We start from the raw sequence: 12593 nt of genomic DNA on the forward strand, positions 1-12593 counted from the left end.
CCAGTTTCTATTTCATATGTCTTTCTTTATAACATTCAGCATAAACATTTAAAAATATCATTATTTCCTCCGTTTCTTCAAATGGAGAGAAAGGAAATATGAATATATTGATTAACCCGCACTTAATTTTACCATTATATTGTAAAAATTAAATATTTTTATTATTTGAGCAATTGAGATTACTTGTACACATTGCGTAAGTATTCATGTAATGTTGTTATAAGGTATTTCTCCCGCCTTCTTAGCGTGCCTTCGTGGTGTAGTGGTTCTGCACGCTGGGCTGGTATTCCAGAGGTCCGCGGTTAGATTCTCGGCGAAGGTGTTGCTAATTTTTCATCTTGCCTGCTTCCTAAATACCTAATGTCTCTACATTATCATTGTGAAGTGATAGATTTGATGAGAATGTGGTCAGTTACAATAGTTACGGATTTCGGTTCATTATGTCCATGATCTCGTTGTAACTTTCAGCAGGCATTACAAGCTTAAGAACGGCAATCTTAAAAATTTTCCCTTTGTCCTCACTGTGAGTATAGTAATATTGACGTAGTATTCAAGTAAATAGTAGGGTACTGAATTACCCGGCTCGGCATGCTATCAATTGCAGCGCAAGAACTAATATGGAAGTACTGCTTCAGTTCCTTGCAATCCAGTTCCACTTTAAGACAAAAACAAATCCGTTAGCTGTATGATTAATTGTTCTTATCTATCTATGAAAAGAAAAATTAAAAAGGAACAGCGGGTTTTGCAGTTATGATGCTTTTGGCTGGCCTGTTTTCAAGTTAACAATAATTTTTGTCATTTCTTTTTCCTTCTAACACGTCCTAGGATACCCCGGCGGTCATGCTACCAAAGTGCGTCTGGCATAGCCACGGGATGTACAATAAATTACCAGAGATCGGCGGCGTAATCATGAATGGTGTATGTTAGACCACTTGTTTGCCTGTTATTTAGCGAGTGTATTCAATGAGAGACATATCAGGAGAACAAATGGGCCAAGGCAACAGTGTGACAGCCGGGCAATGAAGAACTGCTGCTAATCGGGTTTTCTACCCGAGATAACTCATTATCTAGGGTAGAAATTCTCATATTAAATATTTTGTGAAGCAATATGAGACAAATATCTGTACTCTCATTGTCACATTTTAGGTGTAAAATAGAGGCTTTTCTTCGATTCATTGTGCTTATGTTCTCATTCTTCTAATCATACTAGAAATAAAGAAAATTTGAAACTTATATGACTGCTGAATCATATAAAAAAATCAACATTACTATCATACACTGAAAAGACCGATTATTATACACACTTCTCAATACCGAATGCAGTACTGCTCAGTACCGTATCATATCAGTTGAGCGAGCTTGGAGGCCAGGTGTGTATTATAACCTCCTTAATACTATGTTAGTTGAACCAAACCTGTGCAACGTGTGAAGATGTAGTGGTGCATTTTTTGCTTAAAACTTTGTTTTGTAACACATCCTAGTACCGTAATGTGAGAGCAATAAGCCCATTAAGGGTTGCTGATTAAGGGGTGATCAGCAAGCAAGTTAACGTAGCCCGATCACATCAATGCTCCATCCAGCGCAATGAGACCTACTCAAAACACTGCAAAAATGCTCAAACAGATACATCATCGTCAAGAGGGCCTATACAACGTGTGTATGCTACTAAGAGTGCAGTGGTTCGTACTGTTTCACAGCACATTTCGATTCACCGGAGCAAATCACATATTTCCAGTCTTCTACCTCCGCTTTAGGATACTGTTGGTACAGCCGTGCCACAGTACTATTCGACATGCCCAGCAGTTTGATGGTTGTTGTGCAGAGTCATTAGTTTATTTTGAAGCAGGAGATGGGAAAAATGTGCAATGCCTTCGCCGGGACTCAAACCCTAGTACTCTCGAATACGCGTCGAGTATGCTTCCAATTACACCACGAAGGCATGCGGAAAGGAAGGAAAAATACTTTATAGTTGATATTCAACATTCACCAATGCGAGTGTCGAAAATTTGCCCTCTATCAAACTCAATTAGTTCACTGCTTTTATTTCGTGAGAACAATTTTTAGCTTGCCTGTCGAAGCTCTGATATCCATGATCTCTGGTTTTCTGGCAATGAAAGAGCTGACGCATTAGCCCAGAAGGCTTAGTTATCTCCATTTGTTTGGGACATAAATTTGGAATTTTGTAAATTTGAAATTCCTTCTAGCAGCGTAATAGCTGCTAGAAGCAATTTCAATTTCTCTTTAATGATAAGGCTCTTGGAAAATGATGAGAATCCCTTGAAATGTTTATTGGTTCGGGGACATGAGCAAGAATGTAAAGCTTTCAGGTTTAAACTTCTTCCATTTGGACTTTGTTGCAGTCCAGCGAGTTTTTTTCTATGACGATAAAATGTTACTTTAAAAATATAAAAGCACAAATTCGAAAAGTTGCCAAAATGTTAAATTCCTCGTTGTATGCAGACGACCTTTATTACCGTGCTGACACTTCTTGAAATACGTGTCGATTAACTTCAGATACGGTTAAGATTTTCAAAGATGCTGATCTGAATCTTCAAGATATAAAGTTAAATTCCGAGTAATTTAACTCCTGAGGAATTAAAAATGGTTATAATGTGGAAAACAGCTGAAATTTTTGGGCATGATTTGGACTCTGTAATAGAGAAGATAAAATTTAATTGCAAGTTTGTAGAATCATTATCAGTTAATTCCGGTAAAGCCACGAAAAGAATAAGATTAAGATGCAAGAAATATAAATAAAGAATAAGATGAAAAGAATAAGATGCAGATTGTTGCCAGAGTTTACGACCCAGCAGGAGTGCCTCAGCCCTTTTCGATGAGAATGAAAATTCTAGCACAAAGCATTTGAACATTCAAAGTGATCTGAGATGATACTCTTCCATCAGAAATGAAATATGATTGAATTCGCTGGCGAAATAATTTAAAGGTCTCAATGATTTTTCTCTTCTGAGGAAATATTTTGGTAGTTCTGAAAAAAATTTAATGTTATTCTTCATATATTTTCCGATACTAGCCCTAAAGCATGCAGTGTGGTAGGATATTTTAGATGCTTTAGTTCAAAAAATAACATTTTCTTCAGTTTCATCACTGCGAAGAGACGCGTTGCTCCATTGAAGGCTATCACGCTTCCTCATTTGGAACTGATGGCTGCTCAAGTAACTGCCATAGTATCTAAGTATTTGATAATTTACTGAACTGTGCCATCGAACAATTATGTATATAGTGTGGTAGCCAAACTGCCCACTCTGTAAAAGGATGTGCCAGAATCTGGAAGTCTTTCCCTTCTGAGATTTAGTCACTCACTGACTTCGATCTATGATTTCACTGCAGAGGGAAATAAACCCCATTGACTAGCGTTATCTTCCAGAAGAACGTGCCTTTAATCCTGTGAGGGGTTTTCTTTGTTGTAGAGGTCTAGTTAGCATTCTGAGCTTAAAAGTATTTGACCAGTGAAACATCAATGAGGTTAGTGTTCTGAGAGAGTAAAGGGTGCACAATCTAAGCACCTTTTTAAGTTTCTCTTCGCAACGTGAAAGCTACATTATCAGATTTAACTCAATTTAATAGGTTACTAAAGGTATATAGGAATACAGCTTGTGTTACGCGGTTTGTAAACAATATCAAACGAAATTTAATGAAATTCTGAGGTCCGTTAAGCTCTGTTAAGATTTCGAATGCTGAAATCTACAGGGTAAAAGTTCTACGGAGAAAATATCTCGCGAAAAAAGATTCTAAATCTTTCTAGTCAAAGGCTCCTAGATAAGGCATCTAAACCCAGAACTAAACGTGAATATACGTGGATATCTACGTTTAAAAAATAGGCAGACTTATAGTCTAGGACTAAGTTCTTTGATCTTGATATCGGAGAAAAATATCCATGGCTATTATTACGCAATGATAGATATAGTGAATTAGTGATCTTAGAACATCATAATAAACTACTTCGTACTACTATGGTTGAAGTTACCTTAGCCCATATTAGAGAAAAAAATGCTTTTTTCATAAAAAATCGCGAGGTAATTAAATAAACATTGAATAAGAGCTTTTATGTAAAAGGTTTAGGGTTCTCGCCGGGACAAGAGAAATCGCTCTTTTACCGCCTGATCGTGATTTTGCAATCACTACCATTTCCCATGATAGGACTTGAGTATGCTGACTCCTTTTTTACAAAGGACAGTAGCAATAAACACTATATGCTCACCTGGCCCTATCATTTGAGCCTTACATTTCTAATTTGGCTCTTTTGTGAACATGGTGTTGTTTAAATAGTGTAAGACTTTTGTGATTTATTTTTTAATATTGATTTTTCATTTCGTTTATATGCACTTATTTATATGATATAGAGTTCAGAAGTGGGGGTATTGAAAAGAGCGAAAGTAGATGGCGCTGCATTACAGTGAAATGAATGTAAAAATGAAAAGGTCTTTGTTGACTTTGTGTGTTGACGGGTTCAGTGTTGTGTTTTGAAGCTACGTAAATGAATTGTGCTAAAATTAATTATAAAATGTAATGCTAGTGAAAGTTATTGCACCTTATTATAGGACTTATGAAAATATTGTACATATAAAAATATATAGTAAATAATACAGATAAAAGGAAATGTTGGATGCTGTTTCAATTGGACCTGCCATCTCTATTGTTCTTAACGATGAAAATAATTAATGAAAATGGAGATATAGTAGGGATTTAGGTATTAGTGAAAAATATTGTTTTGTCAATTTAGTCTAACACCAGTTATTTCAAGTCACGTTATTTATGGACTTTTGTGCCATATGTTCAAATTTAATGTGTAATGGGTAATAGCTAATGGGCAGAGGTAATCACTTTGGATTAATTTTATTTTTAACTTTTTAGTTATATTATTTCTAACCTTTCATACTTTGTGGCACCGACCACAGCCAGCGGCCCTCAAGCCAAATTTCATAAAACGTCCTGTGCATAACTTATGCCGGTGAAGTAAATATTTGATTCAAATATTCACCAATAGAGAGAGTTAAAACATATCAACATTATGACCGCAATGAAATTGTAGTTGAAAGCTTCACTGAAAATTTCCTTTTTTTTTCTCCGAGATATCCTTAATATCTGAAAATGTGAAGGGGTGAGAGTTTAATATATGTGAAAGTTGGTTACATGTTTAATATACTTGTATGTTAATGTTATTTCCCATGTGAATAAATCCACTTAATGCTAATCTGATCATCATCGTTTTCGTTGATATGATACAGCGATTTATTTCGGTAAAAATTACGTTTATAATCATCGTTCGCCAAAACAAAATATTTCTTATCCTTGCCCAAAAAACATTCCCTTTCCTTGCAGTTTGCTTCCAAACACTGCACGCCATTTGTATGATTTTAAAATAATTTTCAAATTTTTAGTGATTTTGTTCCACATAGTGTTCTTTTAACGAATTGTATGATATATTACACCTATATTTAAATGATGCCGAAAGTATAATAAAGTGTTAATGTAAATATTTTCATGCTTCATAGTTATCAAAAGCGTTTTCTACGTCAATTATTAGAATCAGAAAAATATTAGAATCTTTATTAAATTAATCAAGCTTCGATATCTCGGTCTAAAAGAATTTTTCTAACTTCACTAAAGACGAAGCAGCATGGCTGCTTTATAGCACGTTATTTTCATTTAAATTAGTCTTTCCTAGCAGAATAAGAATTTTTGGGGAAAAAGTTAAGAAAAAATAGTATACATTGCTAAACGGATAAACAGGTTAAGTTTTCTCTGGAAATTTGCTTTGAAGTCTTCATCGAATACAATAATGTTAATTTGGGACACTCGGGATCAAAACACAGCTTTTCTCTTCTAAGTACTTCAAATTACGTAATTTTAATTATCTAAGTCTTTCGAGTTTGTCTTATCTTTCTGAGGGTACCCTAAACAGAAAGTGCTACTGTTTGAAAAAGATTAAAGGATTTACGAGATTATCATTGCTAATGGGAAGATATTCATTTATACGAAATTTATTTAGCTTGTAGCTCATTCATATCTCTTTATGGTCTAGTATCTAACATGCATACAATTTTAATATGGCGATAATTTCAAAATAAAGACAAGAAGCTTAATATAATAAAATATGCTTGAATTTAATAATGCAAGTGATGCATACAACGAATCCTGAAATTGCTTTTCAAAAGATAAATAACACTTCCTTTTCCTTCAAAACTAAATTATTCTTCTTGAGTATATTAGATTAATTGCTGTGAATATCTAGAGAGAATTAGCATTATCATAAAATAAAACTATAAATTATTCTTTCTCTATTTTTCCCTTCTTTCCTCATTGCACTACATTAATTAGACAGTTCATTATAAATTTTACAATGAATGACACTATAGACATGTGCAGAACAATTTCCATTTGAAAAATGGGGATCATGCTAGTTATTTGGCTAAATACGATGACGGTGTAGTTTTGATATTAACACCATATTAAAATGTATGTTTCGGTGCGTATAGCCTTTAAGATTTTGCGCCAGAAATGCACAACTAGCCAATGAACCAACATCATATTAAGGCTGAATTGTAACAATTATGAAACTAATACTTGCTTTAGAAAAATTAAGTTATAGCAAATAATGATATAGTATATTAATTTTGTTTATTAATTCACCGTGCTTAATTAATTTATGAATTATAATTGTTCTATATTTCTTAAAGGGCTAGTGAAAAGTACTTGTACAGCTAGAAAAGCGCATGATTTTCTTTTACAGGCTTTTCCCTTTTAGGGTCATAGGTTGGCGGATAGCTGCGGCTCCCTCACCCTTGAATTCTAAACCGTGCACGTATTTCGCTCACTGGAGGCGGCCGTTGCCACAGCTCTGACAGAATTACGGAAACACATTCCTTAAACGTTTGCGTGAGAAGAGGGTATGTCACATTTAAAAGGAGTAGATTTTTCTTGTAAAATTGGCAGTATAAATTATTTCTCTTTTCTCGTTGATTTTAGAGGTTTAAGAAATGCATTTGAATGGATTAGATATTAATTTATAGTTAATTTCAGACAATAGTGAATTTAGAGGCGGTTCTTATTTTAGAGATGCCAAAGTTTTAAAACTTTTTGCATAAGATGCAGGAGCAGATGTTTTCCACAATAAAGGAAAAAAAAGAGTGAATTACAGTCTCCCTGTAGTCTACGAGATGCGAAGACATGACCAAATTTGTGGTGCGGTTTCTTTTCGTCACTTTTGTTGGCGATTATGATGGGGAAACTGGGCTGAGGCCCGCGTTTTCCCGGTCAAGCTTCTCCTCGGATAATTTGTTTTTCTTCGTCATTGGTTTTTCTGTTGAAAATTTTCAGAAATGTTTTTACCACATCGTAGATCTTCAGAAAAATTCATTAATACTTATGCTTCATCCCAGGACTTCTGACAAAATTAATAAGCGGTTAGTCATCATCTCCCGTTGTCTGAGACTTATTTAAAGAGTTGCCTGTAGTTGTCTTCATTGGGAGCATCCAGTCAGCGGTCTGTGTGAGTGTCTTGCATTCCCGTTTTCAAGTTCGTTGTTCTTTCCGTCTCTATGGCTTAGTGACCGAAGTTATAAAGTTCCGAACATTTGTCCAAAAAATAAATAAATAAATAAAATAGTAAAAAAATCTGAAAAATTTCAGATTTTGAATTACGCCGAAAGGGGCTTTTTGTTAACATTTTGTGATGCCTTTGTTTATTAAATATCATGTTCTTCTCACTTAAACTAGAAAACTCAGTTCAAGAGCAATATCGCAAAATAATTTTAAAATGAGCATATCTTTAGAATTTCGATACACAGTCTCGCGCGCTGGAGATAAAAAATGTTTTTTTACAACGTTGCCATTACTCGCTTTGAAATTCTTGAGTTTGTTAATCGAAAATTCGTTAAAGCTTTACAAAATATGAAATCGATAATAAAACAAATTCCAAATTTGGGCTTCCAGATGCCCATAATCGGCGGAGGATTACGTTATTCAGAATTCGATGGCTCTAGGTACCGTTGTTTTATCACAATGCGAGAAACGTACCTACGTTTATGCAGATTCTTCATTATTTAATTTCTTTAAATATAATACAGGGAGATAATATTTGGTGGCAACAATTTTGAAAGTGAACCCAAGCTTGTAGTGAATCGACGCTGTGATATTGCTGTTGAATAGAATGTGAAATGTGAAACTGCGAGTACTTTTAAAATAACGTTCATGTAGATACCTGAATCCAGTTATCCCAGCTATTTTAATGTATGTTAATCATTGATTCATAAATGTGTTTTTGAATTGTAAATTTTTGTGTATGTTTGTTTTAGTGGTCTATTCATGTCCCCGCTGTGATCCTTAAGAAAAACATGGATCTTCTAAAACAAATCTGGGTAAGTTATCAAGGTGTAGTTCAGGAATTAATTATTTATGTGTATTGGAACTATACATTTGAATTTATTATTTTATTTGAACTGGTGAATGAATTCTTACTTATGCTTTTAATCCTTCCCTGGTGTTTTGAGGTGTTATATATTTATATTTGAAAGAAAACAGTTTGTGGCTATCTCTGGAGTTTAGGAACTATCGTACTGAGATTTACGTATTTTCAGGAAAGTCAATAGTCTTTTGATTTTATACCAAAATACCAGGGAAGAAATTATGTCTTCAGATTTGACTTAAAATAGTTGAGCTTTAAAGTAATGTAATTTACTTAACAAAGTTGATAATTTATATAACTTAGTTTTGCTTCCTTCAGCAGTGTTTCAGTTGTTCTCAGTGATTCAACTATAAGGTTCAGATTAAACATATTCAAAACATCTTTAAAATTTACTTTTTCTCTACATAACATTAATTTAGGAATGCAGTAATTCAAAATTAATAGCAAACCTAACTATCTGGAGTAGTTACTACAAAGCTAATAAATTTACTTTATTACACCTACATTGAAAACAAATTGTTTGGCAAGCTGTACTTCTCATGATTATATCAAGCATCATTCATTTTAGTAGTTTTGAAACTTGGCTTTTGAAGCTATTGCATGAAAATTAAAAACTTTTAAAGAAAATGTAAGGCATTCAGCGAAGAACCATCGGACTAATAATAAATGGATGAGACTTTTTGTAACGTAACAACAAGCATTTTTCTAAAATATCTCAAAAACGTTAGTAAAGAAGAAAAAATCTACTGCTTTCTCTTGACATGTTCCTTTCCTTTTTAATAAACCTTTCCTAAAGAAAGAGTTGAGGAAAAATTATTCTTCAACTAAATGAAAAAAAGTGGTAGAAATTGATTTTCATTGAACGTGCTTCATGAAATGACTTTTTTAAAGCCTTCTCAATGACAAATGTATTTCAAATGCAGATCGAGCTTAATTCATAGTTTTTCGAATACTTTCTCAAATGCTCATTACTGCACCGGATGCTTTTAGAAAGCCTACTTAAAGCTCAGAAAGAACTTGATATATACGCATCCATCAGAATGAACAATATCCGAAGGCGCTTACCGCAAATAAAGGAATAATTCAAATGTATCTTCAACCTTACAAAAATATCGGTCTTTTTATTTTTCACTTTACAGAAAGAATTTTTCTGTAAGAATTTTCTTTGACAAAATAGTCGAAGGAAAAGGCATATAGTTAGTTGTTTACTTTATCGGGATATTTCTTTCATTACACGGGTCCAGTTAATAAGTTCTTTTATGACATCAAAAGGAAACATAAAAAAATTGGGGGTTTCAACGGAAATGACGAAAAAAATCGGAAGAAAATCGAAACGAATGAATATTGGTTACATAGGCTGTAGAAGACCTTTCTTCGATGAAAATATTAGATTATCTCTTTTCTAGATACTACCCAAAAACAAAAGTAAAAGTATTCTTTGTATCATTCTACAATCACCGATGTCTCGCTTTATTGGCATTTCCCTTTCTTTTAGGCAGTCTACGTAATGTAAAGATCTTTCTGTGGCACAGCGATAAAAGCAAAGGAAGAAATCGAATTTCTAAGGAGATAGGATGAGTAAAATAAATTTCTTTTCTGCTTCTTTCATTTTCTCCATTCTGCTCAGTTGTATCATTTCTGGGTGGCACTCTTCTAGTTATTATTTGCATTGAAACTGATCATATTTCATGTCATGAAACGAAGATATGCAAAAAACAACAAAGTATTAAATCTGATTTGTGCGTGTTAATGTGACAGGTCATAACTCAGTTGGAAAAGCAAATAATGGCAGAGTAAGTGGAAGGCATGATAACAGAAACTTGGTTATATGCGTTACGGTTGCTGATCATATAAATCTTTGATGCCTTAGTGTGACATACTGAACTAAGTTATTCAAAGTGGAGTACGGTTCTCCACAGTAATTTCACAGTTACAATTCAGAAAAAGTAACTTTTTTTTTTTTTTTTTTTTTTTTTTTTTTGAAGTACAGTAAACGTTAAATGATTCAGAGTGATGGGCTAGAAATAAAATTGCCATAATTTGGATTGGATTGGACTCAAATATTTCATTATGGAAACGTACTTTAGGGCTGTTTGACTTTATGACTATATTAAGGTGCATTCATGGGGGACTTTTTAAGGGAAAAACGTTACATATGAAAACAAGAACAAAAACTAAAAAACAAAAACATCATGCAGCGGTTTCATTTATCACACTGGAATCGTATCCTGTCGAAATGTGAACATTTTTTAGACATTTGATGTCTGGTCCACCTCATAGCAATTAGAAAAATACCTGTAAATATGACATCACTCTGTTTATTATTTGGGAAGTGGGTTAATTAAATAATTCACTGTTATTCGTGTGTATGCCATGCTTAGTTAATTGTTAACAGTTTTCGAAAATAATTGTTTAAAATTCTGGAAACCTAAGTAACTTAAGACAGACTATTTGATATAAATAAGTGCTTCATATGAATAATGAATTAAAACTAAATTACTAAATCTGTAATAGAAATTGCAGATTTAGTAATTTAGTTTTAATTCATTTTTTTTAACTTGAAACTATTACACAGACTGTTTCAGCTAGAAAGCATTTAATTGCTGAACTAAGTTAAAATGCTTGAAAGTAACTGAATAACATAAAATTTCAACTCTAAAGTTATCTAGCTAAGGAGGTGTCAGTGATTTGACTTTAGCGACTTTATTTCCTTTTTAGGCTTCTTTTCTTTTCCTTGATGCTAACAGAAAAGAACAATTACTTTGTAGATTCATTTATCATTGTATAACACGCCTGCTTTTATGACTCAATACAGGATCACTTACCACGTATTTTGTCCCAGGTAATTAAATTTAGAGTACTCTCAGTTAAAACTGGTATGGCGCTAGGCAAATAAGCTTCGTGTGCTTTGCCTTAATTAACTAGTACAATCTATTTCAAGGTTAATTGAAATGATCAAAAATCATGAAACGTTGGCTCTTCTCTGGCTCGCCAACAGGCATTTACATACACAGAATATGCACATAGAGCCGTAGTTACAGAACGATCAATTGACAGTAAGGTTCGATGATGGCATCAGATAAGCTTTTGACATCGAAAGATTGACAACCATATCGAAGTTTCATTTTGGTCTTTCCTTTTTGTACACCGAATGTTTCATTCAGCAAAATAACGACAAATCATAAAGTGGATGATTTAATTTATTTCGGGTTACATTCAGAGCATCACTATTCTATAATGCGCTTGTCTCCTGGATAATCTATAATAAGTTTTTCGTCGTTTAGAAAAGATCTTTTCAGAAGTTTAAAAGAAAAGCATAATTTATTTTAATTCCGAAATTAATTTCAGAGTTTTGGACATAAATGGGCCTCGTGATACGGAAAGCCCAGATGATACCATTACTGAGCAACTGGGCAAAATTCTTGTGTTCCTCCAGTCATTCTTAATATGCTCCTTAAAATAAACTATCCGTACCAAACTATTATCGAAATAGTTGCAGTCAACTGATGATCCCATTAATCATGTGGAAAAAAACATTTAATTGAAAAACATTTATTTATTAGATCATTTCAGTATAATTTTATTAGTCTAAGTTTTCTTTCCTAAATGCATTGTTTGCAGTATTTAATATTTTCCTTGTTGGTCCATAGATAGGATGTTACTGAAGAAAGTTTAGAAAATCCTGATATGGCCCATTAGACTTAGGTCAGAAAAATAAGCTGTAAAAAAGAGGCAAAAATGATTTTAGTAAAAGCAATTTGTTTCCTCCTTCTAAAGAAGAAAACGATTGATCTAAAAACAGCTTAAAAAGAAAGGGGAGAAATAACAAGATGAAATCTGGAAAAGAACCATTTTTAAAGAAAAGCACAATAATTTTGGACCACCGGGATTTTTTTAAATAACATTTTTCCCAAAAACGTATTTATTCAAAGCTTCATAAGAGAAACTATTTATATATATATTTCGTTTTAGTGCAAATTTATTTGTTTTTGAGCCTTTTATTCAAAACACCTCTTTGAACGCTTTTAAAATAAGGAAAGAACTTATTCTAGAAAACACTTTTTCTACCTTTCAGATCTTTAGTTGGCTTTTTGATCTAAATTAAACGATATTGACGTAAATATATAGTCACCTGCGAGTAGGTTATAAAATATTGTGTTGTAATTCT

This window comes from Stegodyphus dumicola, chromosome X1 (genome assembly GCF_044657685.1).
Source record: "Stegodyphus dumicola isolate Sdum_Otavi_A_Nest chromosome X1, ASM4465768v1".
In the NCBI taxonomy this organism is placed as follows: domain Eukaryota; kingdom Metazoa; phylum Arthropoda; class Arachnida; order Araneae; family Eresidae; genus Stegodyphus; species Stegodyphus dumicola.